Genomic DNA, 19,787 nt, shown 5'->3' on the forward strand with positions numbered 1-19,787 from the left:
CGATATATCATTCATAGCCTGATTTGTATCACATTTTATTCCTAAAAACATCAATCAATGGTCCATAAACAGAATGACAAACGTACAGCTGCGTCCTGCCGTGATCTTCACGGCCCGTCACACCTTCATCCATGTGACTGCAATGACTCTCAAATGACTTCCACGTCACGACTCTCGTGTGACAGTAAGATGTGGATCAACAGAGGATGAAATGTGTGGAACACCCATTGTGAAAAAGGCCTCTAAAGCTGAAGCCTCTTGTAGCATTTAATTAAAATGTGATGGATATATGTAATCTTTTTAAATGTACCCTCACCTCCTGCTTTATGCATCCTTTTTATTTGATAAATTGTTGGATGATGCTCTTACTGCTCTTTTTTTTTTATAATTTTTTAAAAGCTTTCCCCAAAATTGTGTCAACCTAAAATTCAAGCACTTTCAAAAAAACAATTACATTTTCTAAATAAACACAGAATTTGGGTTGTATTGACAAAGCAAAACTGAAGATCAGACAATATTTAAACCCCGGTGCAATGTCTTCATTCAAATAGTTGGCATGACATCATTTAAGAAAACTATAATAAATAAAGAAAACGCTGGATGATTATTAAATATGTTCTTTTGAGTTCGAATTCATAAGGTAATACTTTGCAGATAATCATAATTGGTATTTACTGAAAACTGCTTTTAGGAGATGTTAAGACTGTTGTTACGCTTTAGCGAAGAACCTGTCCTACTAAATTACCCCCCAAGGATCACATGCTGCATTTAAAGGCATTCATGCCGTGAAATGTGGCATGAAGGTTTTAGACGTGCGCACAAAGAACCTCAGGATCCTAAATGCCATGGAATAATAACACAACATAATTGGTGTATCAATACCAGCAAAATTGCCTCTTTTGAAACATTGGAGAATATACTGTGTATAAAATGATCACAGCTGTCATTTGATATGATATTGCTCTATCCAGATGTAAATCCAAACCTCAGACACATTTAGTTGCATTTAATGCTCAAGTGTTTCGAACAAATAGTCAAACCAGTGTCAGCATATTATACCTACTTCATAGCAGAGAGCCATACAGGTGCACAGGTAAATGCATGCACAGTGTAAGCATTACATTAGACAAATCTCTTTTAAAAACATTAATATTTTTAAATTAAAATCTACTTGGATTCATCAAACTGACAACAGGATTTTGTAATACACAATATAATCATATCATCACAATAAAAAGTTAATAAACAGCCAAATTAAGTTCGCTAGATGGCTGATGTATGGACTTCACTCATTAGCACCTGAATGTCGATACACAAACGGCTTCGTTAAATGCACTCACCTGTGAATCAATCACCACACATGGGTTTATGATACATCATAACAAATGCTCTATTTTCCATCCAAATCGATCAGCTTCACACGTGTACAACACCTGAACTATACGACCTGGCAGCTGCAATTCACACATGGAAACTAAACGGAGGCCGCTGCAAGCAAACTGATCAGCAAAGCATTGATGACACCGAGTTGCTGTTGCACCGCTCATTAAACCAGCAATAAACATGAAAGATGTCAGAACAAGCAGAGCGAGCGGTCTTACCTCGAAGCAGCTGTTTGTTCTGTGTAGAAGCAGGCATCGAATTCAGAGGCACTGAGCAGATTTATCTTGGTATTAGTTATATGCTCGTTGGTAGAGCAGGGTCTCCCTTCAATCAGAGGACCGGCGGTTCGATGTGTCTTTGGGCAAGACCCTATATGGTATGAGTGATGACATGTGGTGTTAAAGCGCTTTGAGAAGTCCTTTTCATTTACTTTTGGTTCATTCTTTAATTCCATTGCTTCGTTAGCCTGCCATCTGTAATTTGCCTTACAAAACAAGCTCTATGCTCATTACCCTGTGTGTGTGTGTGTGTGTGTGTGTGTGTGTGTGTGTGTGTGTGTGTGTGTGTGTGTGTGTGTGTGTGTGTGTGTGTGTGTGTGTGTGTGTGTGTGTGTGTGTGTGTGTGTGTGTGTGTTGCAGTGCCACCCTGCGATGGCAAGAGGAAATGCACGGAGATGTGGAAAGATAATTCACCATTGACATAGAACAAGAGTGTGATCGATTGTTTCCCGAGGTCATATGACTGGTGCGAAAGAAAATGGCGATTGGTGTTAAGGTGATAACACACGTCAGTAAAGTGCTGTCCCAGATGGATGGCTGGTTAGCTTTGATTCGCTGGTTAGCTGGTTACCTTTTCCGGAGCGACAGGAAGTGAGACGTATAGGTACGTTAGACCCAGCGCTGCCACTGGCCACTAGACAGCTGTTGTGTATATTGTCTTGTAACCCGTGTAGCATTAAAGCATGGTGGATGCTTTAATGCTACACGGGTTACAGAAACGAGCTCAACCAAGTTGTCCCTCGTCTGGCGACAGCGATGTGATTTCCTATGCAAGTGTGTGTGGATGAAGCGTTAGGTTATTGAATTTGACTGGAGTTGATGGGACTTGACATAAGTCGATTTGTTTATACAGAAGTCAGCCATCTACGATGGTCACCATGGCAGCGGTGCAGATCATTTGATTCCATTTCTAATGCATTCACCTTGTACTGTATGTAACTTTAGAAAGGACAGAGTTCAGCCACCCTTAACGTGCTTCAGATATCAGACCTCATCATGCACTGAGTGAACATCATTAACAGCAGGCTCAAGTCATAATTATGCTTCTGGCATTCAGCGCCACCTGTGTCATTCACTCAACATTAGAGGTTAAATGGCTTCTATCAGTTCTGAGCTCGTTCCAAAATGTCTTATACCTTTTAATTAGCAACTTCTAGCAAACACATCCTTGTATTCGCATTTCTTTTCATTCTGATCCCAGCACGTACAGAACGCTATACTTTTGAAATGTGTATTCCTCCTAGATGTAATACGATATCTTTTATCTTTTTATTCATCACAGCTCGCTTACCAGCATGCCATTCAAGAAAAATGGCATTCTGCCAACCCCCCCCCCCCCTCTCTCTCCCTGTCCTGTCATTTTCCAGCTGCTGTAATAAAGGTAATAAAAGTAAAAAAAGAAGAACGTAGCTCGGTTTGCCTGAAAGACAGCCTTCCACTGTTGCTAGTGTTCAGTAAATACTGCAGGTAAGGCCTGCACCATCAACTATCATTGCAACAATCACATGTCTGTAGTCGCCTTCCTGTAATGCTGTAAATCTCTACGTTGAATGGGGCAGCAAGTAAAGCAGACGATATGACGTCTCTTCACTGTGTAAAACTGTTGCAGGTAATAATACTTTACTGAGTAGACAACAGATTGTTGCCTGAAGACATAAACAGGTTGTGTCATAGCCTCAATTAAATGATTTATAGAAGACCCAAGTCATCCCCACTCAACAACCCGACAATATATTAACAATATATTCGATCAATCTTAATATTCCAGTCTATTGCCACTCTTCTAGGTATTCAACCTTGGTGTAATTCCCCAACTGCACGAGCTGCTTTGTGTAAAGCTTACAAGATCTTGCATTGCTAGCCATGTCTCTTGAATGCAGAAGATGCTACAATCCCCCAAAATGCTCTTCAACCACCATTTAGCCAGAATTTATGTCGGAATGTCTCGGTTACATGTCATGAATCTAAGATATTAGACTGCGTTTAATGTATTTCTTCATTAAAGTGATTGAAGTGCCCCACATTTCATGAAACAGAATGCATTATAACAAGTGCCACGGTGATGCATTCCTTCCCAAGTGTTACAGATTAATATGGTAATGATATCCTAACGATACTCTAATGAGACTTTAATCATTCTGTTCCATTTTGTTTCAAAGCATGTGATGCATTTCGCGAGGCATGAAAAGTGACACTTGCCCCAGTAGAGCCTGCTCACAGAACGGCTGCCCACATCTCAGATGTTTTGTTTTCTTCTGAAACTAAATAGCATATCGGTCTGGTTATCAGGCTGCACTTGCACACATAATGCAGCGTCAGACACTTGGCGCTCCATAGCCTCCGTACTGGTTGCGCGCCATTCCACTCCAGCTTTCAGGAGAACAGAGTTCACATGTTCTCCTTTGGAAACTCTTCCTCAGTGTCTCCATCTGAAAAGGTCAGCAAAGAAAAAAAAAGAGAAAAAGGCCGGGAGTTGATCGACCTTCCTCCACCCACGCTGAGAACAACGCTGATGATGATGATATCACAGCTGACTGATGACATTCTGCTGTGTGTGGGGGTGGGTGAGTGGGTGGGTGGGTGGAGGTGAGGGGGGCTTATGTTTTTCTGCAGCAGTGCATGTATGGTGGTGGGTGTTGTGCATGAATGTTTGCCGGTGACAATTATAGGTGAGCCGCTGAACCATGAGTCATTTTCCTGGGTATGAGTGTAAGCCCGGTTGATGAATACAGAACTGAAGGGTCTTCTGAGTCATATTTCTTCTTTAGACTACCAAGAAAATGCTTCAGACCGGTTTATCCCTTCCCCACTCAGAGTGCACTGTGGCCTTTGCACCACGTGAGGGAGCCACTGCATCATCTTTAGGAGCCCGTTGAGTAAGGCGGAAAATATGCATGTACCAAATGTGGTGGTTGTTATTGTGATTCAGCTCCTCACCGCTGGAGTGAGACCTCTCAGAGGCATGCTGGATATTTTCTCAAAGATGGATTGCCAGACAAACACCAGATGAAAAGCCTTTGGGTCATATGAATTTGATTTAGTGGCTTGATTCTCAAGTCAGACTGCAAATGGGGGACAGAAAAACAGCAATAAATGCTTGGAAACATACTTGAGGATTAAATGGTTGTTTTATTCAGATCAAATTGAAGCCACATCGATAATATTCTTTATATGGTGTGGCAAAAGACGTGAGAAATGTCTTTGTTGAGTCAGTTTCGAGTTAAGGAACATTTCTGCAAATTCAAATGGATGTCATGTGAACCATAACTGTGATTTACTGAATAAGCAGGTCTCTCTACAGGGAGACTGCTGAGCTCTGTTATGTCCGGCCTTTATGGCAGTGGTTTATAGCTGTGTAACTGATGACTAGAGGCCGTGTCCACTCAGGTGTGCTATTTACAAATGTAAATGGATGAGCTTTGCACCAGAAGTTTTACAGTAGCGGAATTATCAACCTCTCGAAAAGCTGACACGTGCAGAGCTGTAAATTGCATCGTATAACAATAAGACTATAGCATTCAGTACTCATATAAATTATACTTCACTTAACTTTGAAATGTTCTCCTGAAAATTGGCAGTGATACAAAATACAGTTGATGTTCAGTATTTTATTTTGCCATTTCTTGTTATTGTGTAATTGTCTCTTACAACACAATTTAACCTTGCAAAGAGTTTGGGGTTTACTTGGCCACATACTGAGAACTCGGAGATTTCTGCCATCACCTCAACACCATGAAGATGATGTTGTCTCTGGTGGCCAATGAACAAGAAATGACATTTAAAAACAACAACCCGGTCTTCTTTGAACCTAGGGACCTTTGTACCTTGTTGTGCCCTCCATCGCCCCGGCGGCACCAGGTCTGTCGGTCTATGAGCCCGACTGCAGTACAACAACCCGACACTGGTGCGCGCACTGCAGCTTCCACTCCATCCGACTCCCATCAGTAGTCAAGTCAGCCAGTGAGAGCCAGACGCAAACAGGAAATAAGACCACCATACCGTCAAAATAAAATACCTAACGTGACTCCATATGTATTATTCTATATTTCAAAGTTGCTTACGGTTTGCATTAAAAAAGTTAAACTGGTCACCAAACACAAAGTGGGAACAATTTCCATTCGGCTGAAGCAGTCAAATATACCTCATAAACACCTTAATGAAGCTCAACAAAAAGACTCCACACATTCAGAGCTGAGACATTTGTCTTTATGTGTAGAGTTTATAACATACAATCAACTAAAATAATAAAATCACTGATATCCTCAAAGCTGCCGCAGTCAGCTCCAACTAACTAACTAAACTCTAACTGTTGATAGCAGGACCATTGGATTAGTGAGTTACTTACTGACCGCACAGGCTATTAATTTGAAGCCATGACCGGATGTGAAATGTCCCCCTCTCACTAGTTCACTTTGACACCAGCCATCCAGCAGATCCCCACAGAGCAGACTCCACTGCCGTATTCAGAGATCTCAACTCTCCCAGTTCCTGTTTCCGCCGCAGCCTTTCTCCTCAATTTTGTGGGAGCAACAATTCTCGGCTGCCGCTGCGCCAGACCCGGTCTCAGCAGCCCCGGTCGGATGCCGCTGGAAGCCGGTGTATCATGTCAAGGTAGGCGATAACAACATCCCGCTTGCATGGCGGAAATGTAGGCGCTATACGGAGGCTCAGCTCGCAGATCTCCCCGCTACATCCCCGGCCTGTTGACTGCGTCGCTGCTTGAGATCCCGGGTGACCAAACAGCGGTCACGGCGGGTAGGGATTCCTGGTCCCGTTATACTCTGATGCTTTTGCGCCGCTTCAGTTGGATGTTCCGGGTGATACCTCGGTGCTTTACATTCAGACGGACTGCCCCGCTTTCGCCGTTGTTGGTCATGGCATGTTAAAAAAAACAACTCACAGTGTATCCGCGTACTGACCCCGGCAGTTGGCCTGAAATGTCTCCTAAGACCGCCGCGTCACCTGGACCTAGTGCGGTAGTGTTGTTTCAGGCTACAGCCATCAACAGTGCTAGAAGCCTGTAGCATACAAGCTAGCTGTCTGTATGTGTGCGGTTTCTTCTTCTTCTTCTTCTTCTTTTTCTTCTTCTTCTATAAATCGTGGCCACATAAGTTCTCACCGTTAAATGAGAGTGACATGGCATTTTAACCTCCACCCTCGCACACACACAATGTGAAAATGAAGACGCATGACACGGGGAGGTGCCTTGACAAGTGTGCGTATCCTTCAGTGTCTTTGCCGGTTAATGTGGCGAATGTGTGGCGAGCAGACAAAGCAGCTGCTTGTGTTTCAGCCTCTGTGCTCTGCTATCAGGGAACCACTTTGTAACAATCATCACAGCCAATGCGTGCGTTTGTTTTCAGTATCTGGAAGTGTGGTTACAATGTATCATAAGGCCTTCTGATATGTGGTTATGATTCAAATAAAAAGAAGAGAACAGGTCCAAGCTTCATTTCTCACCACATCAGGGCAGTCGGAGGAAGAAGGAAGGGGTTTCTGCTTCCTAGTCCCTCCTCACACACTTGACACACCTGGATGATGATCGAGATGGCAGCACAGGCAGACGGTGGATGTGGTTCAGTGTAGCTAATCTAAGCCCCCCCCCCAATGGAAGATGCATGCCTGCCCTCAGTGATGTAAAGTGCCACCGAATGGCTTGTGATAAATGTCCAAATCGCACAGCAAATCCTCAGTGCGTGGACGCCTGGACGGGTGCAATGTTGTCATGATAATGTCATGATCTCCACAACTTAATTTGAAAGCGTTCCAGGGAACAGGATGCAGTACGGCTCTTTTTTAATCGTGTTCAATATGACAGATGTAATGGGAAATAAGTGCAATACCTCTTTTTAGCTTCCACATGAAATCGATTTGTGACGTATGGCTTTATCACCTAATGTCTGCCGGTGATATTACAAGACATATTTCAACTCTCACTGTGTTATTTGTTTTTATTTCCTTGACAGCATATTGTCTGTAGTATAGTGCCACAATTATTTTTCGATGTTTCGATCCATTTGCAGCCGATATCCACATTTGAATTGTAGTTGCTGACAAGGGGGGGGGGGGGGGGGAAACAACCCCGCAACACCGATGGACATCTAATGCATCATTAATGTTATCTAATAAAGTCAGCCGGGGTAACTGGAAGCAGATTGATTGAGTTAGTTGCCCTAACCCACTCATGAATAAGTAAACAGTCATATATATTGCGGTGACAGCAGGCAATGCCATAGCACGAGAGCTCTGTCTTGGTCTACAGAGGAATGTGCTGCTTCAGATAGACTCCTGTTTTTTTTAATTTTAAGTGTTTTAAACTGTCAGAGGCCAATTATTTTACATAAAGCGAAGTGACTCATGCTTTGGCAGCAATTTGCTTTGATCTGGACTATGCCATTTTGGGAATGCATAGGCATAGCCATGAGTGGACCCATTTATATCAGCCAAGTGCAAATAATGAAGTTAAAGCAGTTCATTGTAATTTTGATGAAGCAATTAAATAGTAGCGATAACACTCAAAACTGCACTCGAAATTTACCTGGCAGGTTTGAATTATTATTTTTTTTTTTTGCAGAATGCCTCCCAGTTTGTGTTGTTTCTGCTCGTCGAGCTGATTGCATTGGACACGCGTTGCACTCGCTATCAGGTGCCTTGTAACACATGATACTGCATCTATAATACAGGATCATGTGCTTTCTAGAGGGCTAATAAAGGAATGTTTCTTTCTTTCTTTCTATTCCCTCTCTTTCCCCTCCCTGTTTGCCCTGTGTGCCTCCACCTTCCACGTCCCATGCCACTGTCTGTCTTCATTTTTTGACTAATGAGTTCATTAAACATATTAGTGTTGCTCTGCCAAACAGGTTAGATGCGGTGCACTGAGCAAAAAAAAATAAAAAAGGGCGGCGACTAATTTCATAGTTTTATCTGCATTTGACACCGTGCACATTTGTCACATGGCAAAGCGCCGTTTCTCTTGTTTGGTTCAGCTCAGCGAGCCACTGCCAAGTGGACTTTTATTTAAAATAGCAAGTCGTGGATTTGTTTTTCATTTAAATTCTGTCTGCGGGAACCAGCCTCTGTTTGCATGAAAAGCAATTCTAATTTCAAGCATCACAGTGTTTTGGCTCACTGTACTGTGTGTGTGTGTGTGTGTGTGTGTGTACAATGCTTGATATTAGCTTCAGTGTGCTGTTCATACATCCCCTTTTTGCACCCCGTTCCCCCCCCCCCCCATCTCAGGTGGATGAGAAGAGAAGGCTGAATAGAGCTATGGAGGAAACAAACAACACATTTTGGAGACATGTTTCCAGTTTTGGGGGCTTCATGCTTACAAAACACAAAGCACATTGACGTGAAGAGGCTGTGCTTGTAGCGAGCTGCAGTAAGCAACAATGCCACCAAAAGAGGAAGGCTCATGCATTGTTTTGTTGGAATTGTTAATCTCTGTACAGAGTATTTCTGCTCCCCTATTCCAGACAATGTACTGTATGTAGAGCAGAAGCCATTGAAATTGAAGCTTCTCTTTTTTTTGCCTTTGGTGTATCTGCTTTGAGGAAGGCAAAGACTGAAATAGTTAAATATGGATACATGGAAAACACACTCATTTCTGAGTGTTGTTATTAAACACTTGGTCTGCCAAAGACGAGAAAGATAAAGTGTTAGCTTGTTCATCCATATGGTTCAGTGAGCAATGTCCAGTGTGGGTATTTGGCTGGCATTTTGTTTTGTGAGAGTGGTGCTCGATTTCTGGCTCATCTACCCTTTAGGTTTTTGAAGTCACCAGCAAAGCGATGAGAAGATAATCGCTAACCTCTCAAGATGTTGATGGAGTGGCGTCTTGTGCGTCAGAGTAGGGACTGTAGAGCTGTAACTAACTGCATATTTCTTGCAGAATGCAGCCTCTCTGCAGGGCACCATCTGTAGGGAAAAAAGAATGCATTTCTGCCATCAGTCTCCTCCTGCTCCCATCCTACCTGAGGGCCATTGTTATCTGTAATGTAAGACAGAGTGTCTGTCTAGTGATCGTACGAGCCAATCACAGGGCGAGTGTGTGTGTGGGGCAGGTTTCCATGGAGAACAGCGAGCCGGACTGAAGCTCGGCTCGAAGCAGCCTAGCCTGATCCAGACTGATGGCATTCTCCAGCAGCAGCAGCAAAAAGGAAAGGCCCCAGCAGGCCCTGCCCTGCTGTCCGCCTGTCTAAATGTCTAAATGTCTCGCTGCTTGTCTACCTGTCTTACTCAGTTGAATGTGTGAAGACAGAGTGGACGAAAAAGGGTTCTTTCTGATTAGAAATTCATTCAGACAGGCACAATAGGAACTTGGCCCCGGCAGCCATGTGGCATCAGATTGGATTTGTGTAGGGACCTAGATCTAGAACACACATTGCCTGAGCCACAGCTGTCTTGGGTGGGTTTGCGCGACGGAGTGAGTGACTGAGTGTGTGTTGGGTTTGGGCTGAGGGGGGTAGACCCGTCAGAGATCCTGACCCCGGACCCTTGTGTGCTGGCCCAGCTCTGTTTAGCCCTGCGGGAAGGCTGCCCAGCCTGCAGTGCACTCACATCAGAAAGTGTGTGTGTGTGTGTGTGTGTGTGTGTGTGTGTGTGTGTGTGTGTGTGTGTGTGTGTGTGTGTGTGTGTGTGTGTGTGTGTGTGTGTGTGTGTTGGAAGCACTTATGTGCTCACTTTTACTGTGTCTCGGGGAGTTATTGCTGCTGCAGCCTGAGCTGGGAAGTGGGTCTTGCGACATTTCTTCGTGGCTCATTGGAGCCGTCCAGAAATAGGCATGTACCCATCCACATGCAGCGCCAACATTCTCTCCTTCCCTTTTTTTTCTAATGTTCAGTTGGAAGCACTTAACTGCCCCTTGTTGCACAGCCGCATATATACACATATATATGTGTGTATATATGTGTGTGTATATATATATATATATATATATATATATTATATGCTGCTAAATATTCTCAGCCGCATGCCGAGATACTGCGCTGTCTGGGTCTTCTGCGCCCCACAGCGCCGAACTGAAAACAGGATCTAGACCTGCGTCGGCCTATAAAGGGCTCTTTCTAGCATTGGGAACCTCCCTGGAAGTGCGAGCCCACACTAGCGGCATCTCCAAATGGAAGGGACAGAGATTTGGAGTGCAGAAGAGGCAGATGGGTACGGAGGGCAAATTAGGAATGAAGAGAGAGGTAGTAATTGGGACAGCTGCGCAGCTCGAGGCGTAAGCAGTCAGATCACCCACCTCACTTCCACCCCGCCCCCCCCCCCCCCCCCAAAGAAATGAAAAAGATTGCCAGAAAGCCAGATGCTGGCCATTACGATCACAGTGACAATAGCCCAAATTCATTCCGCAGCCAGAACACAGAATGCACAAGCCCACAAAGACACACACATGGGGATAGAAGAGAACAAGACTCTGAGCTCATCTGACAGAATGGGTGCAGATCCCACACTTGGGTAGACTGGTTGTGTGACAGGCTCGCCTTTTGCATCGTGGGGATTGTGGATATTATTCTGTTTTCAACTGGAAGCCCAAATTCCCAGCAGCCACTCCACCTCTACCCACACATGAAGACTATTGAATGGCCTCCATTTAGCCAGCGGTATCGGATACAGTGCTGGCCAGTATTGGGTGGCCTGTATGTGACCTCCACACAGTTCCAGAGAGGGTTCAACTCCAGGCAAGTGGAAAGTGGGACCTGGACCAAGATGAAAGGCCTGTATTATCTTTCTCACAGGCGGGTGGGGGGTATTATGTCACTGGTGCCAGTCCTGCTTCCAGGGGGGGGGGGGGGGGGTTGTTTGACATGGGAGTGTTTTTGTTTTTTTGCTGCGACACTATTGATCCCCAAGGGATAAACTCATCTCTGCGGCCTCCACTGCTAGGTCTGAATGTAAGGTCAGCTACACGATGTAGTCCTTGTAGCTGGAGGGGATTCCAGGTTTCTCTGATCACTAAGACCCCCCCCCCCCCAATGGCTGTGCCAATTTTAGAGGAGGTGAGGTGGGTAATGTGCATGTGTCCAATCTCCCTAGCTATATCAATGAGTTCATTGTGCGTGTGTGTGTGTGTGTCATGTGCAGTGTGTGTTACCGATGGCTGGCGGCTGAGAGGATTGTAGACAGCAGGGGAGCAATCAGGCAGCAGTTACATTGCGAATATACAGCGAAATCTGCATTCAGGCATTGCAAATATATAAACATCCACTTTACAGAATATGAAGATACACTTCCTGATAGTCGAGTCAATTTTATTTATATAGCCCAATGTCAGAAATTGGCCTCAAGGGGCTTTGCAACCCGTACAGCATACAACACCCTCTGTCTTCCTCAGAAGATGTGGATAAGATAAAACAAGCCAACAGACAGAATGTGACATAACCTTCTCACCACTGTGGAGACCTGGAAAGAGGCCGGACACACAAGAGGCAAACACACCATACCATACCGGTAACTCTGGGCACAACTCTGGGCACAAACAGCAGCCCTGTATTCTGAGAGCAGGAGGGAATAGACTGTTTTAGGAGATCAGACGGGTATGAAGGGGCATGCTCATTCACTTTAAATCATGATGATCAATGAATAGATGGGCAGCGAATCCGTTGGTAACCATGCTGTCATGCTAATTGCTCCAATAAGTAGCCTCGAAAGACCAAAATGCAAAGTAGCAACAAGACATTTTGCGTTCTGGTGAAAGAACACTTTGCTCTGACATGCTAACTACATTTACGATAATTGTACCCCTACATATAGGTCTATAACCCAGTTGAATACAACAGTTCCATTGAGTTTGGCAGTCCTTTTCTCCGCGGGTTGTTGCTCTGGGAAACATAGGAAATCACAAACTGAAGTCAAATTAAACAGGAAAGGCTGAAAGAAAGTGGGTACAACAACATCGTAAACAATCACCGAGCAACTCCTGGAATGCATTGTTCATCGCATATTGAAGATTTTCAGCCGTGCGAGTATCTGCGGGTGGATTATTCTTTTGAGTTCTCACAACTCTCCTTCAGGGCGGAGGTGGATTCAATTGAGGACATCGGCAAAGGATCACGGTGGTGTTTTACAAAGGACTACAATTTTATCCAGATAACTGAATCAATATTGAACAATGTGTTCAGTATTTATTTTTTGTGTACTGCTGTGGGCTCTGAGTCAGACACACCTGGTCATTAAATGCATACAGCAGTGCTTTAGTGGACAGTTGTGTTGTTTCTACTTTTGATCCCTCAGATAATGAAGAATGAATGAAATATCTGCTTGTTTGTACAAATGGAGGGATCACACTGGGATCATTGCACAATGGTTCGACATTAATTCATACCTCTGCAATTTGCTCACACAAAGACAGAAGAGAGTACAGCAGAGAGCTTGATCTGAAAAAATGTAGACAGGACATCACGTGAGCTTTGTTTTGACGTATATTGCATTTGAAGAATAGATTTAAGGATGTATTTACATGAGACATGAGACTTGAAACGATTCCAGGAGCCTCCCCTTTGGATGATTGTGGGAATAACTAATATAAGAACCACTCTGATGTCCAATCTCTTCTTGCTTAATGATATTTCTGTGTGTTAAGGAGTCCTCTGTGCCAGAAAAGACTCTTTCTCAATGTTTCTGTTATTGATTAAGTTATAAAATCAATGTATTGTTCTCCTGTTGTATGCTTTGCGTTGTACATATTGCATTCTTTTATACTGCAACATCAATACGTATTTTCTGACCTTGTAGAATGTCATCTGCAGGTGTTTGCGCTGGCATTTTATGAGAAGTGACATGTATTACTCTAAAGACAACACACATCGTATTGGTTGCCAGGGTTTTTCCATCAAAAATGAACACATCCATTTTTCCGTTCCACATAATTTCTAAAAAACATTATTGCCGACGTGAAAAGGGCTGTGTAACCAGTCGTAACCACTGTGGTGAGGGTAAATTGAGCTGCACATTTGCTAGAAAGCTGTGTGTAAGTTTGACTTCTCATCTTTGACCCCCTGCCCCCCCCCCCCCCACCCCCTGGCCTCTGCCATCTTTGATGTAATTGCACACCTTGCAGAACAATCGCTTCACAAACTATTTCTAAGAAGCAGACATGTTCCTGTGGATGTCTGCAGTACAACCTAAACCATCTGTCTCCAGGATGTAATCTCAGCATAGTGACTGATGCAGCGGAGGGTTAAGTGTTCTCTAGTGTCTCTGAAGCCTCAGTTCAGACACAGTGCATCTAAAGTTTAGCTGGTTGCATGTGGGGAGGAGTGATTTTTACCAGCCTGAGCCTGAAGATTTTGAAGCATCTGTCTCAGTGGCGAGAGGATAGTGTGGTCTTTTATCATTTTGGGAGGTACAGCTCTTTTCTCTTTGAGGCTCAAAGGTCCACAGAAAGTGGAAAAGAACACACTCTAGTAATTTCAATTTTTCCTCTTTGTCTTGTTCCTTACTCTCGTTCACCATTGCCGTTTCTTAATTTATTTTCAACTTGGGTTGTTGAGGAGATCATTGGGTTGAAAAAAACATTGCAACTGTAACATCTTGAACCCAGCAGGACCTCTTATCCTAACCCGAGACGTGTGCTTAGCTCCCAGTTAGATTCAAAGGTAATCGGTGCTTTCCCACATTAGTGCGAGAGTTGGGGTTCGTTAGTGTTTCATCGCAACCAAATCCAAAGTACATCAAGTTCTCACCACCAACTCGCCGTGTACCGACGCTTCGTTAAACTTCAAACTATGAAACTATGCTCCAGGTACCTCTAGGTACCTGGCTAGTGCTCGTTTTGGACGTGTCGGTTTCCACTTGTATGGTGTATTTTCAAAATAAACTGCCAACTTCACAGGAAGTTAGGTTTAGGCAACACCACCACTAAGTTAGTGTTAGGTAAAGGTTAAATGGAGCAGGTTCGAAGCATTTAATGGTGAAGTCATGGCGAGCGGAGGAATGTCAGAAGCCGCGGCGTCATTTAAGTCGCAAGTTTGGGAACATTTTGTCTTCCCATGTAACGTATAATGACCGATGAGGGTGGCGGGCAAAGCGTTACGGTATGTAGGAGTTATTTAAAGAGAAAGACACACGACAACGGCAAAACATCGGGCATGTCCACACATATGAAGAGCCACCATCCCGTCTGTCAGCGACGGGGGACACTCCGTTGTAGAAAACAAAGGATTTCTAAATCTGGTTAAAATACTTGAGCCACGTTTCGAAATCCACTCACACACCCACTTCAGTGTGAAGCTGTTCCAGGCCTCTATGAGAAGGAAAAGACTGTAGAGACTGCTTTCACCACGGCGGAGTGATTCTTAGTCCGGTGCTGTAGACGCGCCCCCTCTGTGAGAGTCACACAGACACACACCTGGTTCAGGTGCTGACAGAAGCATCAGAGTGAAGCTAGACAGGCCCAATAATATTCCAGTCACCACAGAAAGGTCTACCCTCTCCCTAGACAATGGAGATATTCTCATCTTTTTGAAAATAATGTCACAGTAATGTAACATTATTGTGTATTTGAATGGCATAACCTGACAGGAAGTAAACATAGACCCAAGTTGTTGCTGAGCAGTTCAGTTCAGTGTAAACAGTGGAAGCTAGCTCACTGGCTGTTTCTTTCTTTCAGTATTGATGAAAGGACGAGGGTATCAACATACCTCATGTTGCACTTAAACGTAACAGAATTCTTGAATGTATTATTTTTATTTATTTATTCAATCTTGTTTCAAACATCTTAAATATTTTTGTTTTCATGTAAGACTATCACCCGAAGTTCTTTGCTTTAAGTGTTCTTGAAGTTCTTCAATTAATAAATGGAAAGCAAAGTTATATTTGTCTCCTCCCCTTTTCTTTGTTTTCATTCGAAAAATGATCCGAACCGTGATCCGAACCGAACCGTGAGGTTTGTGATCCGTGACACCCCTACTAATAACTCACGTGACTACAGAGTGACTTATAAATGATTAACAATTCACTTGACAAAGTAATGTTGTTTGACCCATCCACCTCGACCCACACTAAGCAGTAGTGGTGTAACGGACCACTTTATTCTCAGTTCAGTGAACATGAGTATGGGGCGAAGGTAAATTATAACGTTATTGTGATGTGTTGACATGTGATCTCGTAAAATGTAGTGTTGGTGAGAAACTTGAATAAATCCAGTTGTTTGAAGGCGATGTTTTCACAAAAACATAGATATTAGAAAGGGAATTATGACCTGCTGATTTGTTTTAATCCACAACAAAACTATTTTATTTCATTATCATTTGAATTGTGTGTTTTTATGAGGACAAAAAACACGATAGGTGACTATCACAAAGTTAAAGGATAATATTTAACATGTTTAATGGTTTACACTGACTTCAGAGCTGTTTTTTGGGACAGTGGCCAAAACAAAATATTTTGTCATGATCCGATCCGTGACTCTAATAAGTGATACGATCCAAACCGTTTTACGATTTGATGAGTTGGGAGTGAGTCAAAGTCGTCCAGTATCAAATCCACTTATCATATCTGAATCCTCCCAAATCCCTCATCATTTGCAATGAACTAAAGCTAGTAAAAACTACAGATAGATAAATGGTTCAATAAAAGATTCATCAGAGCTTAACCAAATGCATGTATTTTGACGACTGGGAACAGGAACCGGTTATCGGACCTCATCCCCAATTGGCATTTCTCTACAATCCATCCTGCTGCTTTGACTCCCCTCAGTCATCCTTCAGCGTTTGTGAGAGTGTCAGCACAGCGATCACTTATGGCAAAGCCCTGGGCAGATTAGCGTGAGACCATTTGCATCTGACATGGCTGTCGTGTAGCCCCAGGAGTGTTGCCTCACAAGGTGTTGCCACCCCTCCCTCCTGTCGTCCTGGTACCATCCCTCCACCAAACCCCACTGCTCCTCATTGCCAATGCCATCAATGCAGAGGCGACTTGGCAGACCTAGTTTTAGCTGTGGTCTGGGAGATTAATAACAACATGCCAGTCAGATATAAGAGCACCCTAATCGGACTTCGATGAGATGACACAGCAGTACCAAGTATTATTACGCTTTCGGAGCTGTGGGACAGAGCAGGGAGGGAGCAAGAGAAGCCTGATTCAATCTGATGTATACTATCTGTCCGTCTGTGACCCAGAGCCAGTTTTGACGAGGACGACGGAGACACTCGTGTGATGCCAGCCACACTACCCAGGTTTTCAAATATGCATCTGTAAAGCCGCTCCAGAGACAGAAAACCGCCTCCCCTAGTCTGGTGTTTACTTTCTTTGATCTTGTGACAACAGCAAGGAATTGAAGTTGGCACATCAACTCAGTGAAGAGCTTTAAACACCCGGCGAGGGCTTTTGCCGTCTCACTTTGATTTATAGAGTAAATGAAGGATTATTGTAGATGAATCCAGTGTTATGGTTGTCCTCCAACTCGTGACGTTTAAACGAAAAGAGTGCTACCACCTGAACTGCTGCGCTGTCACATTAGGGGATGAATGAGGCAAACCACAACCCCGTGAGGCATACTCACACTTCATTTTTCCACATTCGCAGTACAGAGAACATATTATTTGGAGCCATAATGCTACCCTATAGCGGCTGCTGAATAGCATACCTTTCCTCCATTCAAGAGCTAATTACATGTACTTGTACTTGCACTTGTCCCGGTGAGTGGGGAGGTCTTTACAGCCTGGAGTGGGTCAAGACTGGCCACGGTCAAACCGCGAGGTTCAAGCCTCATCTGTAAGCTTAACCTCCTGTTTAAAAACCGACCCATCCACTCGGTTGGAAAAACAAAACTCCTTTCGCATACTTTTTTTTGTCTTTTTTTTAAGTTCACGGCAGCTCCGTTGGCCTCACTCGGTCTTTGCTCTCCTTTGGCAATTGGCGCCCTAATTAAGGGCCTCTTGAGCCATGTTTATCACCATGGCAACGTTGCCCCGCTGATAATCATTGTCTTGTGGATTAGCCTAACAACAGAGGAGAGGCTTTCCTTTAATTCCACTAACACTGGACCGATCTCCTTTGTGTCGGCTTGCCTGCCGGGCTTGTCTTAACTGGGATTAGAAGCATGGGCTGCAAGCGCCCACCAGGCCCCCACATCGCGCTCCTAGTGCCCCGGCCTTCCTACTCGAGTGAACCTTCTTCGTGTCCCTGGATGTTTCTTACAAGCAGATCCAGAAAATCACGATTTTCACCGTGCCGTTGTAATCATGGCCCCTTACCCTGAATGTTAAACTTTCAGCACTCTGTTCCAAAACTTAACTTGAAAAGTCTAGTTCATTAACTACTCGTATCAATCAAAACAATGTGAGCTACCCCCTAGGTATCATCTGGGCATTCTCTCACAGAGATTAAGTCAACGAGGCTATCCTTTTTATAACTACAGAAAAACATCTTACAACTTTGTCCAAGCAGCTTGCACAGCACGCTCTATCACAAATAGTTTAACTGTTCTACAATTCCACTGTCTAGTATCCTTTACTAGAAACAAAAGTTACAGAAAACCGGTGGCCCTTCTGAGGTCCATTTTTATTAAGAAAGTAAAAGTCCTTTCATAACATACAAAGTGCCTTACAAAAGGTTTAGTAGTTAAAATAATGAAATATATAATCTATATATGATAATAAGAATAATCTAAGAATTACAGAGTGTCATCCTAACATGTCTTAAGTGGTTGTACCTGTTCCGAATAGCCACAGTCAAAGCTTGCTCTCGTAGAGAGGGACGTGATGCTCTGAGTCTAATGGAGATAAAGGCGCACACATTCAGGTTTTCCCACAATCATTCATGGTGTTTCATTGGGTTGTATACACAGGACATGATGGGAGTTGTAGTGTGAAGAATATAAGAGAGCGCATGCAACATTGCAGCTGTGTGTTTTGCGCGTACACTGCAGCTGGCGTTAAATGGCGGATTTAACCCGTTGCACCTTGTTATAGTTGCAACCCGGCAGCTTGTTAGGCTCAACTGAGGAGAGGTTATTGGTAGTGGTAGCACGTGCAGTTGTATCGGAGTAGTTTTACGAGTAGACGGTCACGAGCACAGTATCTGACCTGATACTGGTGTCGTGATTGGTGCATCTCTAGCACGGCCCTGCCTGTAACGGAGCTAAAACAGCTAGCATGACCGAGGTTGCATTAGCTAGCATTAAGATGCGTTCAAGCGCTACTCACTAAAATGGAGTGTTGAGTGACGGTAGATTGTTCCGGGACAATGTTAAAAAAGAGGTTTTGTCTGGAGTCTTGCTGTCAATTCTAGTTCTTAAAAAGAAAATCTGCAGGTCGGTGCATCTCCAACACTGACGCCTCAATTTTTATTGAAAAGCATAAACTATTATTGTTGTGACGGTTACCCAAAAAAGCATAACCACACGGCAATATAACAACATTAAACTGGCATGCAGAACTGCCTGGCTGGTTTTTATGAGAAGTGAGTCACAGTTGGTGGCCAGTGCAGGGACATGAGGCGGGCGTGTGGCAGAGGAGCGTGCCATGCTGTCCGACCCTGATCTGTCGGTGCAGCGCAGTATGGGCTCCGAGGGAGGCCTGGTGCAGCCACTTGTCTGTTTCTGCAGGCGGAGGGGAGCCAGAGAGAGAGGCGGAGGTGTGAGGGGGAGAGGGGAAGCAGCTGCTGACCCTGTAAACACACAGGATTAGGAGGAATAATAAAAAAAGGGGGTCTTGGCAGTGCTTCGCTAATATGCGTGGTAATTTAAAGACGCTCCGAAAAACAAATGTCAGTGATGTGTGGGTGGGCAAATTTAGTGTGTGTGCGAGAGAGAGAGAAAGATGAACACTTCAACAATCTCCACGGAGGATTCCTGTGGTAAAGCATCTTGGCTTCTCAAGCAAACAAGTGGTGAGGTGTGCAAAAGGAATTTCAGGCCTTCTAAAACAGATGACCACACAAATGGATGGGAGCTCCTTTGAAAGAGTATCAGTCTATATGCTCTTGCAACACACACGCGTGCGCACACACACACACACACACACTTCTTTGTCTCATAGTTGATTTATCTGGTGGGATGGTGGTTTCACACTTCCCCTCATGGCTGACATTATCTCAGTATGTTTTCCTTTGCCGGGCTTCTTTCCAGGCTAATTTGCTGTGTTTAAGGCCACCAACCCACCAGCCAGTAGCGTTTAATTC

General features: G+C 44.0%; 1 protein-coding gene across 1 annotated transcript in view; it reads left to right on the forward strand.

Moving 5' to 3' along the window:
- Positions 1 to 6,096: 6,096 nt before the first annotated feature.
- fut8b (fucosyltransferase 8b (alpha (1,6) fucosyltransferase)) overlaps positions 6,097 to 19,787 on the forward strand; it is a 72,007-nt gene continuing 58,316 nt past the window's right edge. Inside the window, exon 1 of the mRNA XM_079290310.1 lies at positions 6,097 to 6,272. The gene's annotated coding sequence lies outside the window, so the exon portion shown is untranslated. The remainder of the gene's footprint in view (positions 6,273 to 19,787) is intronic.

Source organism: Melanostigma gelatinosum, assembly GCF_949748355.1.
Source record: "Melanostigma gelatinosum genome assembly, chromosome: 19".
Lineage (NCBI taxonomy): Eukaryota > Metazoa > Chordata > Actinopteri > Perciformes > Zoarcidae > Melanostigma > Melanostigma gelatinosum.